The sequence below is a fragment of the Amphiura filiformis genome, chromosome 13, assembly GCF_039555335.1.
Source record: "Amphiura filiformis chromosome 13, Afil_fr2py, whole genome shotgun sequence".
Lineage (NCBI taxonomy): Eukaryota > Metazoa > Echinodermata > Ophiuroidea > Amphilepidida > Amphiuridae > Amphiura > Amphiura filiformis.
The window spans coordinates 62,234,108-62,250,331 of record NC_092640.1 but is presented as its reverse complement, the minus strand read 5'-3'; positions in this window follow the sequence as shown (position 1 = coordinate 62,250,331).

Below are 16,224 nucleotides of genomic sequence, written 5' to 3'. Positions count from 1 at the left end.
ATATAACATCGATTTTAAGCGACTTTTTGGTGTTGCGGGGAACATGGCCGACCAAATCCTGACGATGACTTGGCTCGTTGGATTCGTCTATAGGTCAATTATCGAGCTACGCGGTAGGATGGCTTTGATATACTTCACGCGTACGGGTTTGTGAGCCAAACTTTTTTGTCCAATAATGGAAGTAGTATGTATTACTCTTTTCTTTACCGTTTACAACTTTTGTTCCAGTTCTTTCGTTTCAGTGTTCTGTAGTTCTTTTGCAGTTATCCGTCTATATACGTCTAGCCCTTTTCTATTCACAGATTATCCATTGTATTCCTTTTGTTTAAGGTTCGTTGCCTCGACCATTACCTAGAGTAATGGAGGTAGCTAGCTGCCCAGAGACCATTATCAACACAATAGCTCAAGATAACGGTCTCGGGCAGCGAGCTAAACAAAAGGAATACCCCGGATATTCTAGAAACACTATGGAAAGGATCACAACATACATGTAGAATCTGAGTTGGTTACTAGTCTCAGATAGAATTACGGAACAAATGCATTTGCAGCTCGATTTAAATGCAAATGTTACATGGCAAGAGAAAATAATAGAGGGCTCCTGCAGTCCGTATAACAATAATTCATAACACCACCGGTGCTCATTTAAATTTATAACAAAGTAAATATTCATAATTAACAAGTAACCGTTTCGTTAAATGCCATTGCCATTGGTTTTTAGAAGGGAATCTGTCTTTATCCTTACCCAACCCAAAAACACTCAACGGTCCATGCAAACTAGCTACTAGGCAAGAACCCCCGGGATACTACCCGATCAGGGGAGCTTCGCAACTAATCTGCGGTACTCATTACAAGTCAAGAGGCTGGGGTGCAAAGCCTTACCATGACCTACCCATAATGGGGAGCACCATTGGACACAACGTTACTAGATTTGTCAAATATCTGCTTATACTCACATTTTTCTAAGATATAAATTTTATGGTGTTGAAACAGATCGTAGTGCAAACGTTGACAACTCTATACAATTTGCATTATTCATTAATCATTTGAATAACAATGGTCACGGGGTGAATACACTCCATCGGATTAACTATACAGGTGGATAACCTACCAAACCACTTCAAATACAGGTTTCAATTGAGATCAATTCTGTATTGATTTGATTAAATCACTTGCTATCATTAAATAGACTCTTAGACTCGCATGCAGGACACATGGGAAGAATATTAAACTATCTCGGGGTGTTTTTATTTTGGGAAAAACCTCACAACTTTTACAAAATAATACATCAGTATTTTCGATTTTGTCTTTTGGAAAATGAATACACCATTACAACAAATTCGTTTATTTTGGCTCGCCGTATATGTAAGATAAACGGTTCAAAACAGACAATTATCATAGATAATCGGTGTCTTGTTGAGGTATGGTTTGCATGTTAGTCGCTCGGAAGGCCCGACCCCTTCGGGGTCTCGCTTTCCGAGCGACTAACATGCTCACCATACCTCAACAAGACACCGATTATCTATGGTAATGGTCTGATTCTCACCCTTTATCTACTACATATTATCTACTACATAAACCTCCCCTATGCTGACCGACGTGCTTTGATTAATTTGGTCGCCCAGTTCTGACCATTTTTGTCAAATCTGGTCCCTCTTGGATGCCCCTAGAAAATGCTAGCTAGTACTGCAAGACCGGACTATAGGAGTTCAGTTTTACCTAACAAGCACACCCTGCTATAGTACTATAAAAATATCAGGTGTAAATTCGTTATGCTGCCCTCACCACCATGACAAAAAGAATGCAATTAAGGCGCGTCGGAGGGGAGTATGACCTTGCGATGTTTGCACTCAAATATTGTTGGTATTAGCTGAATTTTTCTTTCATACAAATGGCATATTAGTAGTCGCCTTTCAGCGGCGGCAGAATCAATAAAGTTAAGAGGAGGAGAAGTTAATTTTGTGGTGGTTTTACTGGGACATTTCGCGAAAGGTTGCTAATTATACCCGCATGCAGAGCATGCAGGGTATCATACTGCAGTTACTGTCCGTTTTCCTATACACAATACACAGTGCTCTTTCCCATTGACGCGTGACCTCCACAAATAGCCCTACGTTAAAAGTATGGGGATATGACTAGTTAACGTCGCTGTGTGAAAAATAACCGGCCAATATTAAAAGTACTCTTCTAAAGTTCTAGAAAATATAGTTTTTAACATGTCCTAAATTTTTAGCTAATTTAGATGTTTGGAAATATTCGTCTTTGGTGTTTTAGTTAATGTTATAGGTAATAGTACATTGCCTAGTTAACGTCGCTGTGTGAAAAATAACCGGCCAATATCGTCGGCCGTATCACATACTGACGTATTCGACATTTTTAACATTTTTGAGAAAATTGGTATATTAGTTTGTTATGTTCTAATCTATATATTCACCAAACACCATGCCTCAAAGTGGCTTAATTAATAAGATATTAATTAATTTAATTATGTCGTATTTACAAAACCTTGAAATGTCCGCATCACATAAAGACGTATTTGCCGATCACCTATACTGCGCAAGCCCAGTATATCGTATCTGCAATTTGAAGAATTTGCCGTTTCACATACTGACGTATTTGCGCAACGTATTTGCGCGACTCTTTCATTTCACTGCAAAATTGCTGTTTTGTCCTTTTCACATACTGACGTATTTGCGCAACTGTTTCACATACTGACGTATTTGCGCGACGTATTTGTCATTTGAACGGCGAAATTGACATTAGTCCTTTTCACATAGTGACGTATTTTATTTAATATTGATTTTTTGCAGAATGAGTTATGCTCTGATAGTGATAAGTGAATTATATTGAAAATATGACATATTTGCATTACTGTTAACCTGGTTTTAATCGACAATAATATTTTAATCAAGATTATAAGGCAAATGAAAATCGCTAAATTTTCAAGTTCGATTTTCTCGAAATGCGTATTTTGCAAATACGTCAGTATGTGATGCGGCCGACGATATTAAAAGTACTCTTCTAAAATTCTAGACAATATAGTTTTGTAACATGTCCTAAATTTTTAGCTAATTTAGGTGTTTGGAGAGGGTCGTACTTTTGTGTTTTAGGAAGGACATGTAAACGACAGATAACACCAAAAATATGAAGAAATTATTTCCAAACTGTGTTAAGTCAACAATCATTATGTTGCTCATTTTCAAGAATGCTGGTTTACAAAAAGCACGCCATTGTCTCATTTCGTGAACAAAGGTACACATACCATTGTTTCCTTTCGTTTCCTTTATAATCGGTTACCCAACTGAAGCTATGAATACCAGCTTTATTGCGATATCGCACATGAAAACAGACACTTGTGCACAACCAGAGAAGATCCGATTTAATCAGTTGAGCTGTTTCAATGAGTGTTATCTTGGTTTAATAGCTTTTAATGGGGTTAAGTCCTGCAAAGGTCGAGATGAATTCTACTGTAGACATAACTGCATCATGTCTTCTTATTATACCCGCATGCAATAGCATGCAGGGTATCTTCCCATCCTGTGGTTTCTTCTCCTCCTCCTTCTCCTTTTCCTTCCATCAAACACATCATTCTGTCAAGGCTAGCGCTAAAACTACAAGGGCCCCAGGGCCCATATGTGGTACACTTATGGGCCCTACCCCGTAGAAGTGCCTTTTGCCCATCTCGGCCCCAGAGGTCAAAGGTCATGGGCCCCAGGGGTCGAAAGGTAAAAACACAAATCATGCCGTTTCTTATCAGATGAAGCAGCCTCAGGGCCCTGAGTTGGTACACTGATAGCCCCATGGGTACTCTATAAATTCAAGTATATATGAGCCCCATATGTTATATATTATGGGCAAAAAGAAAGAAAGAAAGAAAGAAAGAAAGAAAGAAAGAAAGAAAGAAAGAAAGAAAGAAAGAAAGAAAGAAAGAAAGAAAGAAAGAAAGAAAGAAAGAAAGAAAGAAAGAAAGAAAGAAAGAAAGAAAGAAAGAAAGAAAGAAAGAAAGAAAGAAAGAAAGAAAGAAAGAAAGAAAGAAAGAAAGAAAGAAAGAAAGAAAGAAAGAAAGAAAGAAAAGTAGAGTAGAGTAAGTAGATGCATATTACACGTATTTTTAAACAATTATGAAAAGCATCATAAGCCCAGAGCGTATAGGCCAATTATAGCACTACGCGGTAGGATGGCTTTGATATACTTACGCGTACGGGTTTGTGAGCCAAATTTTTTTAATCCAATAATGGAAGTAGTATGCTTTGTACCATGATTTGATTAATTTAAAGGCATTTGGTCGCCCAGTTCAGAAAGAAAGAAAGAAAGAAAGAAAGAAAGAAAGAAAGAAAGAAAGAAAGAAAGAAAGAAAGAAAGAAAGAAAGATAGAAAGAAAGAAAGAAAGAAAGAAAGAAAGAAAGAAAGAAAAGTAGAGTAGAGTAAGTAGATGCATATTACAGGTATTTTTAAAATATCGGTATTTTTACAAACTCTGTGGTAAAATTTCTTATCTTATGAGACATGCGCATTGTCCAAAATCCTCTTCATTTTGAACCTTAATTGTTTGAAATGTGTGATATTTTGACACATTACTATCATGTTACTGTAACAAATTCTATAAACAATTGCGAATTTTGACAGCTAGCTGCATACGTGTATGGAATTGATTCATTTAGTCAGTTTTAGTGTCTGCTAGCCATAGCGTGTCCTATAAAATGACCCAAGCGCCCTCTTAGAAAATCATTTAATAAATAGATAATTTGGAACAAGAATTTTCAATACGTAAACTTAAGGGTATTGTTACAAACCAGGTTGTAAATAAATTGGATAAAGAGATGGATAACAAATAGTTTTAATATTGGTGGTAGTTTAATTTTTCTTTCATACAAATCAATAAAGTTTAGAGGAGGACAATCTTATTTTGTGGCGCTTTTACTGGGACAGTTCGCGAAAGGTTGCCAATGTTAGACTATGTTTGCCCAAAATAAAGGTAAATTTTGGTAGGTCGCTATTAATTTGTTTTAAAAAGTATAACAAGCTATGAGCTATGCAGATTTTGGATTGTTTTGTTTTAATTGGGTTTTTTTACCCACTTAATATTTGTTCTTTCTTTTTACTAACAATTAAGAAAAGCATCATAAGCCCAGAGCGTATAGACGAATCCAATTTGATGTATTCCTGTACCTCAATGGCTGCCAAAGTTGGGTCCCCGTCGGCTCAATCTCATCTAAAATGTGAAATAATTCTATCACCCGTGTTACACGTAGACAAAAGAATGATGACAATTTACAACACAAAAGAATCTAACATCGATTTTTAAGCGACTTTTTGGTGTTGCGGGGGACCCAAACATGGCCGACCAAATCCTTACGATGACTTGGCTCGTTGGATTCGTCTATAGGTCAATTATAGAGCTACGCGGTAGGATGGCTTTGATATAAACTGGGCTCAAAAAGAAACTTATAATTTTTCACAAGGTCATATCTTGAAATCCTGTCTATCAAATTCTACCAAAATTACACACAGGTTTACTTCAATGCTCTACTCTTAACACATGTCAGTAACCAAACAGTTATCCAACTGACACAACAGCAAAATGCACTGACATGGAACAGCTTCCTGTTGGACAACTGCTTGGTTACTGACATGTGTTTTGAGTAGAGTATTAAAGTAATCCTTTGTGTAATTTTGGTTCATTTTGATTGACAGTATTAAGATATGACCTTGTGATTCATAAGTTGTACAAAATTATAAGTTTCTTTTTGAGCTCAGTTTACTTTACGCGTACGGGTTTGTGAGCCAAACTTTTTTGTCCAATAATGGAAGTAGTATGTATTACTCTTTTCTTTACCGTTTACAACTTTTGTTCCAGTTCTTTCGTTTCAGTGTTCTGTAGTTCTTTTGCAGTTATCCGTCTATATACGCCTAGCCCTTTTCTATTCACAGATTATCCATTGTATTCCTTTTGTTTAAGGTTCGTTGCCTCGACCATTACCTAGAGTAATGGAGGTAGCTAGCTGCCCAGAGCACGGCCCTGCACTTCTTAGATCGCCTTGATAAGAGTTCGAAGCCCTATCGTCAACAGAGGGCAGTAAACTCGAGGTAAAGAATATCCCATATCGCGCTTCTGCCGAAAATTGACAAGTAACTTGCACACATTTCTAGATACAGTTACTATAAGGTCGTGCGATGTATTCAAACCATTTGTTAACCATTTCTTTTTTAGGGAGCAATAATTATTTATCATGAATATAAAACATTATTCCCTATTGTGATGTGCCCTGAGTAATTTGATTTAATTTAATTATTTAACTTTGTTTACAAGCTGAAAGTATTTCACGAGATGGGAAAGCCCCTTGTACGTGCAAGATAATGGTGTGGAAAGTCATTTTTGGAATTCCCCCAAATTATTGTAAACAAAGTCAGAGCTATGTTTGGAACTTGGAAAGCCCCAGTTCATTATTGCACCATCAGGAAAACCCCCCAGGAAGTGATGTAATGTGAAAGGTGAATGTGTATAATTAATCTTGGGAAATCCCAAGATTGCAGCAATGTTGTGAAAATGTGATTGAAGTAATGGTTTATTAATAGATGATGGGTTTTTTGCATGAGTACTGATATAAAAAGCTGGAGACTTTTGTTGGGACTTTACAGAATGCCATGGGAGATTGAGATATTCCACATGTGTGTGATGGTCTTCGTGCTTCAAAAAAGAAGAACATTTTAACCAGTTTATATAGCCAATAATTGAGCTAATTTTAATACAGCAACGAAGAAGACAGCGAGCACACAAAAGTGCTCTTCCTCATCAAAGGATTAAAAGTTCTTCTGTCAAATTGCTGGAGTATGCTGGGTTTGTGAAGGCCACGCATCTGTCAAGAAACAGTGGAGCTGTGTTAAAGAAACCGGTTCCCTGGAAAAAGAGTGATTGGTGAAAGAAACACCATTTTTGATGAGAAAGCAGCGCAAGGAGATATATTTGTGGAGATAACAGCGCAAAGGAGATTGGAGAAATCATCTTCATTTTCGTATGAGGATTTTATACGCAAGGATTTATAAGCGCAAGTGTACACTGGACTTCGCAGGACAAGCGAATAAGGATATATTACATCAGTCGTCCAGAACATTGCAAGAACTCTAGGATCACCAACAAGAAGACAGCTGGTTAAGTAGTCATAGAGTAAAACTGTCATTGTGTGATTTTACTGTATATGCGATATTGTTATTATATGTACCAATCATACTCTGTTTTCAATTAAAGACTTAGATTTTGTTAGCTTAAAATAAACAGTGTATTTGTGTTGTGCATTCGTGTGAGTTCGGGTAAAGGTGATTTTGGCCTTGAGTCAAGTACGACTCGTAACAAAAATTGGGGGCTCGTCCGGGAAGTACACTGTAAAAAAGTTGACATTATTATACTGAGTCTTGAAAGTGAAAGTACAGTATGGCAGAGTTCAAAGCAGAAGAGTTTCTTGAAACTATAGATTGGGAGAAATTTGATAAGTTGAAGAAGCCTGATTTATTAGCATTTGCCAAACATTATGACTTGAAAGTTAAGCAAGCTACAAGAAAGCAAATAATCAAAAATGCCTTGAATGATGTTTTGGTCGGGGAAGATATTTTTGATGAATCCTATTTGGAAGAGAAACTTGAAGTAGAAATTGGTGGGGATTCAGCATTTAAGTTGAAAGAGTTGGAAATTCAATTAGAATTGAGGAAAATGGAAATGGACCAAAAGAAAATGGAAATGGACCAAAAGAAAATAGAAATGGACCAAAAAGAAAAACTGGAAATGATCAAGTTAGAGAATGAAAATAAAGAAAAACAAGAACGGCTAGACATTGAAAAACAAAAACTAGCAATGGAAGACAAAGCACGCCAAGAAAAGATGGCGCTTGAGCACCAAAAATTAGAAACAGAAGAAAAGGAAAAGGTAGCAAAATTGGAACTTGAAAAACAAAAATTGGAAATGGAAGAAAAGGAAAACTTAGCAAAACTAGAAATGGAAGAAAAGGACAGGCAAGCAAAGCTCAATTTGGAAGCACATTTGAAAGAAAGAGAAATTGAGGAAAAGTACAAGTTTGAACAAGAGAAGTTGGCAAAGCTAGGTGACAAATACTCATCAAGTTTCTCCTCAAAGTCAGGGTTTGATGTTACAAAGTATGTAAAGCTTGTGCCTAAATTCAAAGAGAAAGAAGTTGACGAGTACTTTCAACATTTTGAAAAGGTAGCTACGAATTTGAAATGGCCTCCAGAGCATTGGACCCTACTGTTACAAAGTAGTTTTGTGGGGAAGGCCAGGGAAACTTACTCAGCTCTACCAATAGAGAAGTGTAATGATTATGAAGAAGTCAAACAGGCAGTCCTTAAGGCCTATGAACGGGTGCCTGAAGCATACAGACAAAAGTTCAGAGATTCAAGAAAGCAAGCAGATCAAACCCATGTAGAATTTGCTAGAGTAAAAGAACAGATGTTTGACAGGGGGCTTGGGTCAAAAGAAGTCAAAGATGATTTCGGCCAACTTAAGCAATTAGTTCTTATAGAAGAGTTCAAGAAATGTGTCCACGTTGACATTAAAACCCATTTGGATGAAAGCGCTAGCAAAATTAAGACGCTAAACGAAGCGGCGACAATGGCGGACGACTATGGTTTAACTCACAAATTGAATGCGAGTAGATTTAGTCATAACAGAAGTTATTCAAACAGGTTCAGCCAAAACCAACCTAGAGCAAATCAGGGTGGCACACAAGAAGGGAGATCTCAGCCCAATCACAGATCCTGGTCTAATTCACAGCATAGTGCTGGTGGTAGAGGGACCCCATGGAGTTCAGGTACCAGACCCCAATTATTTTGCAATTTCTGTAAGAAACCAGGACATACAGTGACCATGTGTCGGACTTTAAAAGCCAAACAAGACGCACAAAAACAGCAGCAAACTGCTAGTAATACTGTAGGATGTGCAGTGTCACTTGAGTCAAAGAAACAAGTCAGTCAAATCAAGAAACAAGAATTCCCACAAAAGGGAGGTGAGACAGACAAGGTGTGTGAAGAATTTGAACCATTTGTGTTAGAGGGAGTAGTATCACTTGGTGATAATGGTAGTCCAAAGCCCATTAAGATTGTGCGAGATACGTGTTGTGCACGGTCTATGATTCTGGAAGGAACTTTGCCCTTTAATGAGGATAGTTCAGCTGGTAATGCTTTGATCCAGGGTATTGGGATGGAAATACTTTTGTATTGGAATACTAGTGATATCGTTAGTAAAATCAACTCACTTAAGGTACCTCTCCACAAAATTAACTTGACATCTGACTTAGTTTCTGGTCCTGTAACCATAGGAGTTAGACATGAATTACCAGTCAAGGGAGTGTCCATGTTGCTAGGAAATGATTTGGCAGGGGGGAAGGTTTTTCCTGACCCAATAGTCACAGATAAGCCCTGTATACAGGATGATAATAGTGAGGAAGAGGAGATATTTCCTGCATGTGCAGTGACACGGGCAATGAGTAAGAGAGCCTCATTAGAAACAATTGAGGACAACCAAATTGATGACTTAGGCTACAATTTGGAAGACACATTTGTGTCAAAGTTGAATGAGAAAGAAGATAAACTTCCTTCCCCTGGGGATAAAAATACCCCTAAAGAGGACGCAGCCTCTGAGCATGAACAAATTGGGGAAACCATGAAAGACCCATTAAGTCATGACAAGCTGATTCTGGAGCAACAAAATGACCCAGAACTCAAAGAGATCAATCAAAGGGCATTGACCCTAGAAGAAGCAGAACAAAATTCTGTCTGTTTTTACAAACAAGATGGTGTGCTAATGAGAAAATGGCGCCCCCTGATGTACCTGCCGATGAAGAGTGGAAGGTAGTGCACCAAATTGTGGTACCAAAAGTCTACCACACTGAAGTTATTAACATATAGCACATGATAGTCCCATGGCAGGGCATTTGGGTGTTAAGAAAACTCATGAAAGAATTCTGAGACATTTCTGGTGGCCCACTCTCAGAAAAGATGTTTCTGAATATTGCAAAACATGTCACATATGCCAAGTAGTAGGGAAGCCAAATCAGAAAATACCTCCTGCTCCATTAAAGCCAATTCCAGCCTTTGATGAACCATTTAGTAGGGTTATTATTGATTGTGTAGGCCCCCACCAAAGACTAAGTCAGGTAATCAATACCTTCTGACAATTATGTGCGCGTCAACACGCTTTCCTGAAGCCATACCCTTGAGAAATATTAAAGCAGTGACAATAGTGAAAGCTTTAACCAAGTTCTTCACATTTGTGGGGCTCCCCAAGTCCATACAGTCAGACCAAGGATCAAACTTTACTTCTGGAGTATTTCAACAGGTCATGTATCAATTAGGTATAGAGCAGTATACCTCAAGTGCTTACCATCCAGAATCACAAGGTGCACTAGAAAGGTTCCACCAAACATTGAAAAACATGATCAGGACATACTGTTTGGAATTTCAGAGGGACTGGGATGAGGGAGTACACTTGTTGTTGTTTGCTGCTAGGGAAGCTGTTCAGGAAACTTTAGGATTTAGTCCTTTTGAGTTAGTGTTTGGACACACAGTGCGCGGACCCTTAAAGTTGTTGAAAGAAAAGTGGCTCAATGAGAAATCAGATATCAATTTATTGGATTATGTCTCCAATTTTAAGCATAGGCTTAACAGAGCAACTGATATCGCCAAAGAAAACTTGAAACAGGGTCAAGCCAAAATGAAACAATGGTATGATCAACATGCCAAAGAGAGAGTGTTCAAACCAGGTGACAAAGTTCTAGTACTGTTTCCGATTCCAGGACACCCATTACAAGCCAGATACCATGGCCCATGTGAGGTAGAGTCAAAAGTGGGTGAAGTAGATTATATTGTCAAGACTCCTGGTAGACGCAAGAGCAGGCAGTTATGCCACATAAATATGCTCAAAGAGTACGTTGAAAGAAGTGACAGTGGCATTCCAAAACCTGTGTGTACAGTAAAACATACTGATAATGTAGACAAACATGCCGATGTAGACAAAATCGCCAATGTAGACAAGAGTAAAGATGACAATTCTGATGTCACATTTGACCAGGATAAAGAGCTGGAGCACAAAGAGTATAATGTAAAATTGAACAATTCTGATGTGCTCACTAATTTGGACTCAAAGTTAGGTCATCTTTCTCATGATCAACAAAGTCAAATTGCAAATTTGATTCACAAATTTGACAATATATTTCCTGATACGCCAAGTAGAACAAATGCTGCATTTCATGATGTAGATGTTGGTGATACAAAACCAATCAAGCAGCATCCTTACAGAGTCAATCCATTGAAAATGGAACATCTCAAAAATGAGATTAAATATATGCTGACAATGATATCATAGAACCAAGTAGTAGTGAATGGAGTTCACCATGTATTCTTGTTCCCAAGCCTGATGGTTCATACCGATTGGTCGCAGACATGAGAGCTGCAAATGTTCATTCAAAGACAGACTCGTACCCAATTCCAAGAATTGATGATTGCATAGACAAAATTGGGAATGCAAACTTTGTTAGCAAATTTGATCTTTTGAAAGGGTACTGGCAGGTTCCACTCACAGACCGTGCCAAAGAGATTTCTGCTTTTTGTACACCATTTGGTCTTTACCAATATAAAGTTATGCCATTCGGTTTGAAAAACGCCCCAGCAACATTTCAGAGAATGGTGAACCAAATTGTGGCAGACATAGAGGGATGTGAAGCGTATGTAGATGATTTGATTGTTTACAGTCAAACTTGGGAACAACACATGGAACAACTCCATCAATTGTTTGAGAAGCTGTCAGAAGTATAATTGACAGTCAACCTGGTAAAAAGTGAGTTTTGCCATGCCACAGTCACATACTTGGGATATGTTGTAGGTCAAGGTCAGGTAAAACCTATCAAAGCCAAAGTTGAAGCAATTGAGCAATACCCCACACCTGTAAACAAGAAGGCACTCATGAGATTTCTAGGAATGGTTGGCTATTATAGAAAGTTCTGTCCAAACTTTTCAGAGATAGCAAGTCCTTTGACTGATTTGTTAAAGAAAGATGCAAAATTCATTTGGTCAGAACAGTGTGAAAATGCTTTTCACAAAGTCAAATCAATACTCATGAGTTCACCAGTACTTACTGCACCTGATTTTCAGAAGCAGTTCAAGTTGACTGTTGATGCCAGTGACATAGGCTGTGGAGGTGTTGTGATGCAAGAGGGTGAAGATCAAATAGATCACCCCATTTGTTACTTTTCAAGGAAATTCAACAAGCACCAGAGAAATTACTCCACAATTGAGAAGGAGTGTCTAGCATTGCTATTAGCATTGCTACATTTTGATGTGTATTTGGGTACCACAGTATACCCTGTGCTTGTTTTCACAGATCACAATCCCCTCACCTTCATCAACAGGATGAAGAACAAAAACCAAAGACTGGTGAGGTGGAGTTTGACCTTGCAAGAGTACAATCTGGACATCAAACATATTAAGGGAAAAGACAATGTAATGGCTGATGCCCTGTCCAGAATTGCATAAAAAAACCTGACAAACAAAGATTTCCTTTAAAAGGGAAGTTGTGTGTGACAAGTAGTCACTGTGTATGATGAGTTAAACACTCAAAGTTGATAATAGGTTAAAGTTGATGTAAAGGAAGAAAATATTTAAGAAAGTTTTCATTACATTCGAACTTTCTTCTTTTAAGGGGGGAGGGTGTGATGTGCCCTGAGTAATTTGATTTAATTTAATTATTTAACTTTGTTTACAAGCTGAAAGTATTTCACGAGATGGGAAAGCCCCTTGTACGTGCAAGATAATGGTGTGGAAAGTCATTTTTGGAATTCCCCCAAATTGTTGTAAACAAAGTCAGAGCTATGTTTGGAACTTGGAAAGCCCCAGTTCATTATTGCACCATCAGGAAAACCCCCCCAGGAAGTGATGTAATGTGAAAGGTGAATGTGTATTATTAATATTGGGAAATCCCAAGATTGCAGCAATGTTGTGAAAATGTGATTGAAGTAATGGTTTATTAATAGATGATGGGTTTTTGCATGAGTACTGATATAAAAAGCTGGAGACTTTTGTTGGGACTTTACAGAATGCCATGGGAGATTGAGATATTCCACATGTGTGTGATGGTCTTCGTGCTTCAAAAAAGAAGTACATTTTAACCAGTTTATATAGCCAATAATTGAGCTAATTTTAATACAGCAACGAAGAAGACAGCGAGCACACAAAAGTGCTCTTCCTCATCAAAGGATTAAAAGTTCTTCTGTCAAATTGCTGGAGTTTGCTGGGTTTGTGAAGGCCACGCATCTGTCAAGAAACAGTGGAGCTGTGTTAAAGAAACCGGTTCCCTGGAAAAAGAGTGATTGGTGAAAGAAACACCATTTTTGATGAGAAAGCAGCGCAAGGAGATATATTTGTGGAGATAATAGCGCAAAGGAGATTGGAGAAAGCATCTTCATTTTCGTATGAGGATTTTATACGCAAGGATTTATAAGCGCAAGTGTACACTGGACTTCGCAGGACAAGCGAATAAGGATATATTACATCAGTCGTCCAGAACATTGCAAGAACTCTAGGATCACCAACAAGAAGACAGCTGGTTAAGTAGTCATAGAGTAAAACTGTCATTGTGTGATTTTACTGTATATGCGATATTGTTATTATATGTACCAATCATACTCTGTTTTCAATTAAAGACTTAGATTTTGTTAGCTTAAAAATAAACAGTGTATTTGTGTTGTGCATTCGTGTGAGTTCGGGTAAAAGGTGATTTTGGCCTTGAGTCAAGTACGACTCGTAACACTATACAAAAACAATATGGCAAAAGATACAACAGTTAGTAACATTCTCCATGTACTTAACCATCTATGTTTGGATTGTGATGTAATTAACGTGTGTAATGAGATTTTCTCTTTCTGAATCTGACTTGTAAAATATTATTTTTCATCACAATTTCTCATCAAATTCATACATTTCTGGGTCAAAAGTCAGGTAAAACACTTTGTGGTTTTGAAATTTGGTTTAGAAATAACGCTAATAAAATCATTTGAGTTGATCAAGCAGTTGCTTTTTATGATTTTCAAGGCAATATGCATAAATGATGAATCTGCATGTACATAATTTTCACTTCAGTAAGCTCGTCTTTTGACCAACGTTCATTATTAATCACGGGTTATATTGTATGCGATTGACACCAAAGAACCACATGTGTATGAGCTTGTGCATTGAATTGAATTACACAATGGTTATTCAGGTTATTGATCGCTAGATGGAAGCGAACATGATACATATTACGTAGGAGTCCATGTCTGTGCGGGGATTTGAACCCTAGCGACAAGAACTATGAACACTTTGAAGTGTTAGCACCTTACAGGGCCGTGAGAGACCATTATCAACACAATAGCTCAAGATAACGGTCTCGGGCAGCGAGCTAAACAAAAGGAATACCATGGATATTCTAGAAACACTATGGAAAGGATCACAACATGTTTATGATTGATTGATAGTGGTGGCACGTATCACACTTCGCTCTTGCAATAACATTGAATTTCCTAGGATTTTCTTTGATTGTTGATTTGCTTTCTTCACAACTACCCGTGTGAGTACATAAAGACACTTTTGAACTGGCGATTTAGTCATTTTTGATCTGATTCAGCCATAAATATCTTGTAATTTTTATCGTGTGTCTTCAAGTTACATTGCTTAATACACGTATATAGCATAAACTGTACAGTACTCTACGCACTCGGTGAGTTAATTGATTATTGAAGTGATTGATTGGTGATTGATTTTTGACTTTGTGAGTTTGAACACTCAAGTGCTACCATCTCGTCTCCCAAGATCCTTGTCTGAAAAGGCGTGATCAACACTTTTATGTCAAATTAGTCAAGCGAAGACCAAGCAGTTCTCACAAAGATGCCCACTAAAGGAAAAGCCAGTTCGTGTCACGACTGTCACACCACATCAAACGATGTTAGTAGTCGTCAAAGTGACTATATGTTATGCAATGGTTGTGAACTGAAACGAAACCCACCAAAAACAATCGCCCCAACCAAAATGGTTCAAGCTAGTCCCAACGGCCTATCAAAATATGTTGCATCCCTCACCGAAAAAGACAAAGAAAGCAATAACACCATCCTCGATACACAAACTGTTCCAAAACAATCTGCTGGTGCGGCCACTTACGATGTTATTTCCGATACAGAAACATCCACAATGTGTTCAAGCTCCGCGTGCAAAGTAACATTAGCCTCGGAAACATCACAACCAAAGTATTTTGCAAAGACTTCCACACAAGTTGTGTAGGTTTGAAAAAACAGCCGGCAAAATCAACCAAATGGACATGCCCTGAATGTAAAAGCAACATTAATGTCATCTTAAAAAAGCTTAACCAGACTGTCAACACCCTTCAGCACGCGGTTTCCAAGTTGCAATCCAATCAGCAATCCCTTTTGGAAACTCGGAATGTGCTGCAAAGGGAAAATGCGGAGCTTAAGAAGACTCAAACTTCACTTACCAAAGAAAACGGTGAACTAAAAAAGCTAATGAAAGAAATACAGACCACCCAAACAAAACAAACTGCGGAACCCAAGAGTCCACATAAGACACTGATAATCGGTGATTCAATCCTCCGTAATATCAAGGACTCGGACTTCTCAAATGCCCGAGTAAGAAGTTTCAGTGGTGCAACAATTTCAGATATATTCAAAGAAATTGACTCCTTGGACAACATCGCAACTTATACTGATGTTGTTGTTCACGCCGGAACCAACGACGTGTCTCGAGGAATAAGTGTCGAAGAATCATCAGCTGCCATGGAGGCAATCGTCACTTCCCTCATGGTTAAAGCGCCAACCACCAAATTGCATATTTCGGCCGTTTGTCCTCGTATTAAGAAACCAGCAGCGATTGATGAACTTAACACCGGACTCAAAGATCTTGCCACGCGGCTTGGTTGTGGGTTTGTGGACATTGGACCTGATATGACTTACAAAAACGGCACTGTTGATAAAACTAGACTTTGTGATGGACTCCATCTTAGCGATAGCGGAGACAAGTTGTAAATAGATGTCCTTGCTGATGCAGTTCCAAGCCTGCAAAAAACATCGCGCTGGGAACCGGTAATCCCAAAGACTCGTCGGCAAGCGTCGTATTCGTCGGCATTGAAACGAGACAATCAAAGACGTGGTGTAAACAATGCAAATCGCGACACTGATGTTCGTT